The sequence below is a fragment of the Colobus angolensis genome, unplaced genomic scaffold (genome assembly GCF_000951035.1).
Source record: "Colobus angolensis palliatus isolate OR3802 unplaced genomic scaffold, Cang.pa_1.0 Scaffold5, whole genome shotgun sequence".
Classification (NCBI taxonomy): domain Eukaryota; kingdom Metazoa; phylum Chordata; class Mammalia; order Primates; family Cercopithecidae; genus Colobus; species Colobus angolensis.
Genome location: NW_012118487.1, coordinates 31583030 through 31592215, shown reverse-complemented (window position 1 = coordinate 31592215; position 9186 = coordinate 31583030).

The window sequence follows — 9186 nt, the reverse complement described above, 5'->3', positions numbered from 1 at the left end:
TTTTTTTGAGACAGGGTCTCACTCTGTTGCCCAGGCTGGAGTGCAATGGTGTAGTCTTGGCTCACTGCCACCTCTGCCTCCAGGCCTCAAGTGGTCCTCCCACCTCAGCCTCCTGATTAGCTGGGACTACAGACATATGCCACCATACCCAGCTAATTTTTGTATTATTTGTGGAGACAGGGTTTCACCATGTTTCCCAGACTGATCTTGAACTCAGACTCAAGAGATCCACTCGCATCAGCCTCCGAAAGTGCTGGGATTACAGGCATGAGCCACTGCATCTGGCCAATTTTACTATTTTCTGTTACATTCCTAATGCCATCTGTGTTAGTTTGAGTGTCCCAAGGAATTAATGCCAAGACGGAATTAGACATACATGGGATCTATCAGGGGAAATGTCTGCAACAGATCAAGGGAAAGGAAGCAAGAATGCTCGAGAAGAGACTTCTCACCATGAAATGGATCTGACAACTACAAAAGAGATGAGGAAGGAAGAATTAGGTATTAAAAGCCTCAGAATGCAGCGTTATTTTAGAAGGTATCTGACCAACGGTCTCAGGCTGATGGGGTGCACCTGTGACAAATCTTCCCATTTGAAGAATCTATCACTTGGGAAGAAAGGCCTGAATCTAGTACTTCTGCCTTGCTCAGTCATATGCCGGGAACAGCCTAAGGAAATCGTGGTCTCAATTTTCACATAATTAGGTCACCCAAGGGTACAGCAGCTGGAACTGTCAGTCAGTTCTGCTCCCTGTAGCAGATTCTCTTAGATGAATTCCTCAGCAGTGCATCTCCATGGCTACCAAAGCTTTCATAGTGAGACTTAGAGATAACAAATATGAGTTCCATAAATCAACCTAGCAGGGATACTTAAGAGAAAACCTAGAAAAGCCTGAGAACTTCATGGCACTTTTTTGGCTTGCTAAACACAAGACCACCTATTTCTGTATTTCTAGAAAAGTACACAATAAATACTTCTATTTCCTTAAATCACTTTAATCAATTAAGAAGAGTTTTACCTGAAAATAAGGAAAAAATGAAAAAAAGGCTTAATCAGCTGTCTCATGCAACCAAAAATCTGCAGTTAAGAAAGTTTGCAAAAGTGCTCAGAAAATTTCTTGGAGAAATCCAATAACTATTTATGATTTGTCACCATCTTTGTTGTGTAAACTTCATTTTCAAGATTTTCTTCATTATCGAAGGAAGCCTATATATGATATTTCCTAGTGTTATATTCATATTTCAAGGAGGCAGAAAGAGAAAGACTAAAGGAGCAAAATGCCAAGGAGCAAGCCAGCTGAGCCTACCCCTTTTTATCATCTTCTCCAGGAGCCGGGCTCACACACTCAAGTGATCCACCCGCCTCAGAATTTTGTTTGTCAGAACTGGATCATAGTCCCGCCTAGCCACAGGAAAGTGGTTAAAGTCCATTGTCTATGTGATTTGCAAAAGTGAGCCAAAATTACCTGTCGCTAACTTTGAGTTGGCATTTTATGTTACAAATGTGTTAAAGTGACAAAAATAGTTATCGGTAAATTAAAAATGGAATTGGAGTAGAGGATGGGAAAATGTAAGTGCTCTGATTTCTGCAACTTCCACTGTGAGTGTGAAGTGATATGTGTAATGTTGATGAAGCAAAAAATACAAGACAAAGAATATTACTTAATTATAAAAAGATTACTAATAGAAGAAAAGAACATGGTTTTCAACACTTGCAAGAAGGGAAAATAGAAAATTTCTCACTTGTAAGAGAAAAAGAGGGGATATGAGTGAGATCTTTTGCCATGATTTATAGAGATGGAAAGTCCAAGTATCTTTTAAAGGAGATAATTGAAAACCAGGATCACATTGTTGAAGAAATAGTAAAAAAAAAAAAAAAAAAAAAAAAAAACACAGCACAGTATTTTCATAAAATGAGACACAAAGACCAATGGAACAGATTAGAGAACCCAGAAATAAATGAAGAACTAATTAGTTAAAATAGTTGCCTCTATGGGTTGTCTGTGTACTCTGTTATCTCTTTTGCTCTGCAGAAACTTTTTAGTTTAATTAAGTCCTATTAGTATATTTTTGTTTTCATTGCATTTGCTTTTGAGGTCTTAGTCATAAATTTTTTGCTTAGTTCAATGTCCAGAAGAGTTTTTCCCAGGTTTTCTTCTAGAGTTTTTATAGTTTTAGGTCTGACATTTAGGTCTTTAATCCATCTTGAGTTAATTTTTGTATTTGGTGAGAGATAGGGGTTCAGTTTCATTCCTCTGCATATGGCAAGCCAGCTTTCCCGGCATCACTCATTTAATAGAGCATCATTTCCCCACTGAATATTTTTGTTGAGTTTCTCAAAGATGGGTTGATTGAAGGTATTTTGCTTTATTTCTGGTTTTTCTATTCTGCTCCATTGATCTATATGTCTATTTTTGTACCAGTAACATGCTGTTTTGGTTACTATTGTCTTGTAATGTAGTTTCAAGTCAGGTAATGTGATACTTCTGGCTTTATTCTTTTTTCTGAGGATTGCTTTGTTCACTATTTAGGTGAGAGGCATACTGGAAGCCAAAATCTCACCATTACGCAATGTATCTGTGTAACAAAACTTCACATGTCTCCCCTGAATCTACAATAATAATTTTTAAAAAGTTGCCTCTGATAGGTGAGAGTAAGAGTGTGGTGCCAATGTGAGCAACGAAAATATAGCTTTTAATTTTATGTTTTTCCATACTACTTTATTTTTCAAAAGCAATATTCTTGTATTAGTATGACAATTTTGATCAGTGGAGGAACAATGAAGGATGTCATAAAGAGACCTTTTATTTTGTATTTCAATAGCCCTGTAAAGTTATTTCACTATCCTTTTCTAGTGGCATAAAATAGACAATCAAACACACTTGACCTTAATTCACTGACAAGAGCATTTCTGAATTATTTAATACTAAATGGCCGTGTAGCTTGTGATTAGATGGAAATGTATTAAGCATTTTTTTCCTTTGTAATTTATTTTAAAATCTATAGCTTCTTGGATTAGGACACAGGAACATTTTAGATTAATGTATCTGTAAGTTTTGCATTGATTGCTGTAATTAACCATGAATTGGTATTTCTAGAAATAACTTTCATAGATATCAAATGATTGACCACACATTGGCATATGTTTTGACTTAATGTTTCCAAAACTTAAAAAAAAAAAAAAAAAAAAAGATTTTCAGGTCATGCTGTAATCGTCTCTTATTTCAATGCCAAACAAATTAAAATTACTTTCTTTCAATTTGACTGTTTAATCCTTTTGCTTTTTTTTGAGCGGAGTCTTGCTCTGTCACCCAGGTTGGAGTGCAATGGCATGTCTCAGCTCACTGCAACCTCCATCTCCCAGGTTCAAGCAATTCTCTCTGCCCCAGCCTCCCAGCCTCCCAAGTACTTGGAATTACAGGTGTGTGCCAACACACCAGTTAATTTTTGTATGTTTTAGTAGAGATGGGGTTTCACCATGTTGGCCAGGCTGGTCTCCAACATCTGATCCACCTGCCTTGGCCTCCCAAAGTGCTGGGATTACAGGCGTGAGCCACTGCGCTCAACCAACTGTTTAATTATTTACAGGACACAAGAACTTCGTAATGTAGAACAGTCTCTTTTATTTCTATGCAAAATGCTTGCAAATTGTTGTTATAACAATTTTAATGAGTAGTTCTTATTTTTGTAACAAGTAGCTGAATTTTCATGAGATTTTTCATATTCAAATAAGAATGAACACATTAAAATGTTGAAATATCAATGGCCTGTTGCATAGATTGTTTCTTTTATTTCAATTAATGTTACTGGCTTCCAGCTTTCTAACCGGCACTCCACTACTTAGTAACTAATTTTGGTTCTTATGATTGTAAAATGCCAACTACCCATTGGTAACAGTTTACAAATCTAAGAAAAGCAATGGTGTCCACATTAGCATATAATAAGAAACAGTGGATTACTCTGACAACCTGATACATTGTTTAAAATATATCAATAATAATAATAGGCTAGACATTATTATTAACTACCTGCTGAATATTTGTTTTTCTTTCTTCTTTCATAAAACAAATACATAAATTACAGTTTTGTTCAGAATGGCAGTATGGCCAACCCAAAACAAAAATGAATGATGATTAGAGCATCAACAACCATCTTGCTCCATGAAGAAGATGTAGAAAACCCCAAGTATGTTGAGTCATTGACCTGAAGTGAGCAATCTCTAAATTATGATGTTTTTGTAATATGAAAAAGTATTTCTTTCTTCCACTGTAAGTCATTAGTTCTATAATTTTCCACCAAATGCAATGCTAAACATAAATCAATATGTCTTCAGTACATAAACATGTACTAAACATATTTCTAAATAAATATATAAATTTATTTATATAAATAAACATTTATAAATAAATGTTTTTATGATTGTATAGTTGGCCTGACTCTTTCATAATAATTGTCTTATTTATGAGCAGAGTGCAGAAGAGGTGAAAACATAAAGTTTCTTTTTTTTTTTCACTTGACCTATGTTCACAAATAAAGATTCTTTTCTCTAGTGTTAGCATTGAAAAAAATTAAAAGTCATATCTTGATTTGTCTAGAGAGATGTTGAATCACATTGGATTATAAAGAGTGAAGGAAAAAAAAAGAAAACCTTGAAGATTCTTTTCTAGACAGAAAGGGATTCAAAGGAAAGTATGGTGAATTCACAGCATAGATATGGCTTATTTAGCTTTGTCATTATTATTGTTAGCTATTTTTAAAAGAATTATCCACAAACAAAGAACTCAAGTGACCAGTTCTCTAGTGGCAATGTTTATATGAGAGACATGAAATCCTATACAGGAATAAATGCTACCAAAGTTTAACATGAAGCAGTGGATATAAAGTCCAGCACAAGTGGATACAGGGAATATGTGAGTTCATATCTTCAACTTTAGGGGGAATAACAAAATAACAAGAATTTCACGATTGTAAAATGTTGACAAAGACTTTTGGAGGTATGACAGAAAAACATCTGATTTAGTATAATCCCTTTTAACTAAAAATCTATGTGCTATGGGACAAAATAAAGGAGAATAAATAAATACTACAGCTAAGACTGAAACAAGCAAAGAAATTTCCAGTCATCAGAAATGAATAGTCAGCTATCAGAGGGTGCTATTATATACACTTTCACGGAAGTCTTGGCAACAGATATACTCCCAGAAGCAAGGTAAGAGGCTCCTGCTAACAGCTAGAAACATTTAGGTACTCACTGTCTTCATGGATCAGAGAAACTCTATTCTGTGGCCCAGATAAATATATAAAAACTTTGTTACTTGTCTAATGATTTGGGTGAGAAAAATATGCCATTTGTGAGAAAAAGAACCCTAGACATATACCAAGCAGGTATATAAGCAAGGCTGGCTACATAATTTGCTGGGCCCAATGCAAAATAAAAGCACAGGGCCTCTTTTTCAGAAAGCAAGAAAAACTACCACTACTAGTAATGGTGCTAAAACACAAAATTTTTACTTTCTTCCATTGTCTCTCTATTGACGTGTTATGGTATACTTGAAGTACTATTAAAGTCTTTCTAAGTTAAAACCAAAACAAAACGCACACTAAAGTTTTAAATTAGCTGGACTTTTACCCTTAATTTGTATAGTGTCTAATGATAGTTTTAAATGCAAATATGAATGTGTGTTTGAAGAAGAAATCACAGAAATTACATAATTCATATTTCACAGCTCATATATGCATATGTGTTTTATTCTACAAGAACAGTGGAAACTATAAAACGAACTCAACTGCTTTTATTTATCTTATTGATACATGCACATTCTACCAACATTTCTACCTACAAATACTGACAACTAAACAGGCACTGAAATGAAGAGGAACAATAGGTAGTTCTGTCTTTCCCTTTCCTGCTGTGTCATTATTTTTAGTGTCAGTGGTTGACTAGTACAGGGAATTAACACAAGTAAGAAGGGATATGACAGTGCTCCTTGGTCATGGTGTTTCTTAGAATGCAATTGTGTTTTTCCCTGTTTGATACAAGTTCTAGTTTGATCAGAATGGGTGGGCTTTGGGGGCTGTCAGTGCTCCTGATCAATCAGTGGTAGAGGTAACGTGCTTTCCTTGTTTTGAGTTTTGCCAAACGCCCATACCTCAAGAGTCACAGGACTTGTGTACTCATGCAGCATAGGAAGGTGGATAGCTATATTGTGCCTGTCTCCTCTGCGTTATTGTCTCATCAGACTTCACTTACAAGACACAAGTTCAAAGACGAAAATTATCAAGAGTCTCAAAAAGGGGACAATATAATATTAAATTAAGCGTGGAGCTTTTCTGAGTGTGGGTCCCTCTGAGACTGAACAGATCTCAAGCCCATGAAGCCAGCTTTGGGTCCAGGATCAAAGTTCATACTATCTGCAGAGTATCAGCAGTAAAAACCAAGAAATAAACCTAAAAATAGTCTAGAATTATTAAAACTCCCTAAGAAATTGCTGGAGGAAGCAAACTTGAAACTTGTATAGTGAGTAGTAGTGGAAAATAATCAAGTCCATTTATTTTTCTAGACACAAACATTGTTTAAAGAGCAATATAACAGGAAAGATCCAAAAGCCTGTTGGAACATGGTATAATGAGTTTCTACTTCTAAAAATACATGATATTGAAGTAAAATATATAGACATAAAAGTATGCAAATTTATAAGTACATAACAAAATATGCTGACAAAGTGGACACACCTGTGTAAGCACAAATCAAGTCTGAATATAAAATACTCCCAGCAGCACAGAAACTACCTTCATGCACCATCCTATGCATATTGCACTACATCCAAAAGGTAACCACTATTATGATTTCTAAAACCAGAGAATTTGTTCTTTCTCAAACATGTATTTAATGTAGTCATAAGGTTGGCGTCAGTCTTTCTTTGCAAATTTTGTTTGTGACATGCATAAAAGTTGTTGCATGTAGCAATAATTGCTGTATTATTTCTACAGAATACAGAATTTTTAATACGATTTATTCATTATCTTATTACTGATGAAAATTTCTATTAGGAGCCTGTCTTAGTCCATTTGGGCTGCTATAACAAAACGCCATAAACTGGGTAGCTTATAAACAACAGAAATTTGTTTCTCACAGTTGTGGAGACTGGAATATTCAAGATAAAGGCACCAGCAGATTCGGTGCCTAGTGAAGCCTTGCTTTCTGGTTCATAGATAGCATCTTCTTGCTATGTCTTCACTTGGTGAACGGGTGAGTGAGTTCTCTTGGGCCTCTTTCATAAGGCTACTAATCCTATTCATATGGGCTCTGCCCTGATGACCTAATCACTCCCCCAAACTCCTCTTTCTAATATCATCACCCTGGGGGGAAGGATTTCAACACATGTGTTTAGGAGAAGACAGAATCATTCAGAGAGCAGCAGAGTCACTATATAAATGCTAGTATGAACATTCTAGTATATGTTTTTAGAAGCACACATTTAACATTTTACCCAGAAGTGGAATTGCTGGGTAGGGGTTATGCATAGGCTAAACTTTCTATTTACCACTGTCAAAGAGTTTCAAAGTGTTAATAACAATTTATACTCTAATTAACAATATTTGAATAATCTAGTTACTCCAGTAACACTCTATTGTTAACATCTTTCTCTTCACTCTTGTAAGTAGTTTTAATTTTTATTTCTGTGATAATAATTATGATTTAAGCAACTTTTCATGTTAGCATTATATATATATCCTGACCATTCAATTACCTTGCCCATTTTTGTATTGGATTATCATTTTCTTATTATTTGTAGGAATTCTTCATGTACTTATGCTTCTCAACTTATTATCAGGTTACATTCCAATAAACTCATAAGTTGGAAATACAATAAGTTGGAAATACATTTAATACATCTTAACTGCCAAATATCATAGCTTAGCCTAACCTACTTTAAACATATTCAGAACACTTACTGGGATGTTTTCAATGTGTTCCTCAAATTTCATCTGTTAAAAACTTAATACCCAGTGTAGCAATATTGAAAGGGGAGGCCTTTAAGAGGTGGTTGGATCACAAGGACTCTATCTTCATGAATAGACGAATGGATGAATGAGTGAATGGGTTATCATGGAGTGGAAGCAGTGGCTCTATAAAAAGAGGGAAAGAGAGTGCTGAGCTAGCATGTTAGCGTGCTCAGCCCTCTCATGCTGTGATGCCCTGCACCACTTCTGGCTCTTAAGAGTCCCAATCAGCAAGACGGCTTGTATCAGATGTGGCCCCTTAACCTTGGAATTCTCAGCCTCCATAACTGTAAGAAAGATATTAGTTTTCTTTATAAATTTCCCAGTTTCAGGTATTCTGTTATAAACAACAAAAACAAAGATACTTACATTCGCTTACAATTGTCACTTCCATAATCTCTTTGATATCTCATACTATAGCAAGTTTTCCTTTTATTCAAGCCAGTGAACCCATTTCTTTTCTTTCACACTCACCATTAGTGTTTGATTTCATAAATCTTTAATGAGTATCTTTCTTTCTTAAGAGTCCTGAGGTTAGGGACCATGTCTGTTTTGCTCATGATAATATCTTTGATCTTTAACAGATATATACTACTATAGGTGCTTAATGATATGTTTGATTGGCTGGACACATGAATAAATAATCTCAGAGGAGTCTCACATGAAGTTGTTTGTAAGCTGAGACAATTTATTTCTTTCTCTCTTTCTATTTATTTATTTATTTATTTATTTATTTATTTATTTTTTATTTTTTATTTTTGAGACGGAGTCTCCCTCTGTTGCCCAGGCTGGAGACTGGAGTGCAGTGGCACGATCTCGGCTTACTGCAAGCTCCGCCACCTTGCGGGTTCATGCCATTCTCCTGCCCCAGCCTCCGGAGTAGCTGGGACTACAGGCGCCTGCCACCGTGCCCGGCTAATTTTTTGTATTTTTAGTAGAGACAGGGTTTCACTGTGGTCTGGATCTCCTGAACTTGTGATCCGCCTGCCTCATTCTCCCAAAGTGCTGGGATTACAGGCGTGAGCCACCGTGCCTGTCCAGTTGAGACAATTTCTAAGACACCTCAAGGACCCAACAATGTCTGGCGTAATGCAGGGACAGCTAGAGGATGGTGAGTGACATCAGGATAAATGTAGGGATTTTCTTTAGGGGGGTACCTCTTCTTTTAGTCTGAATAATTTT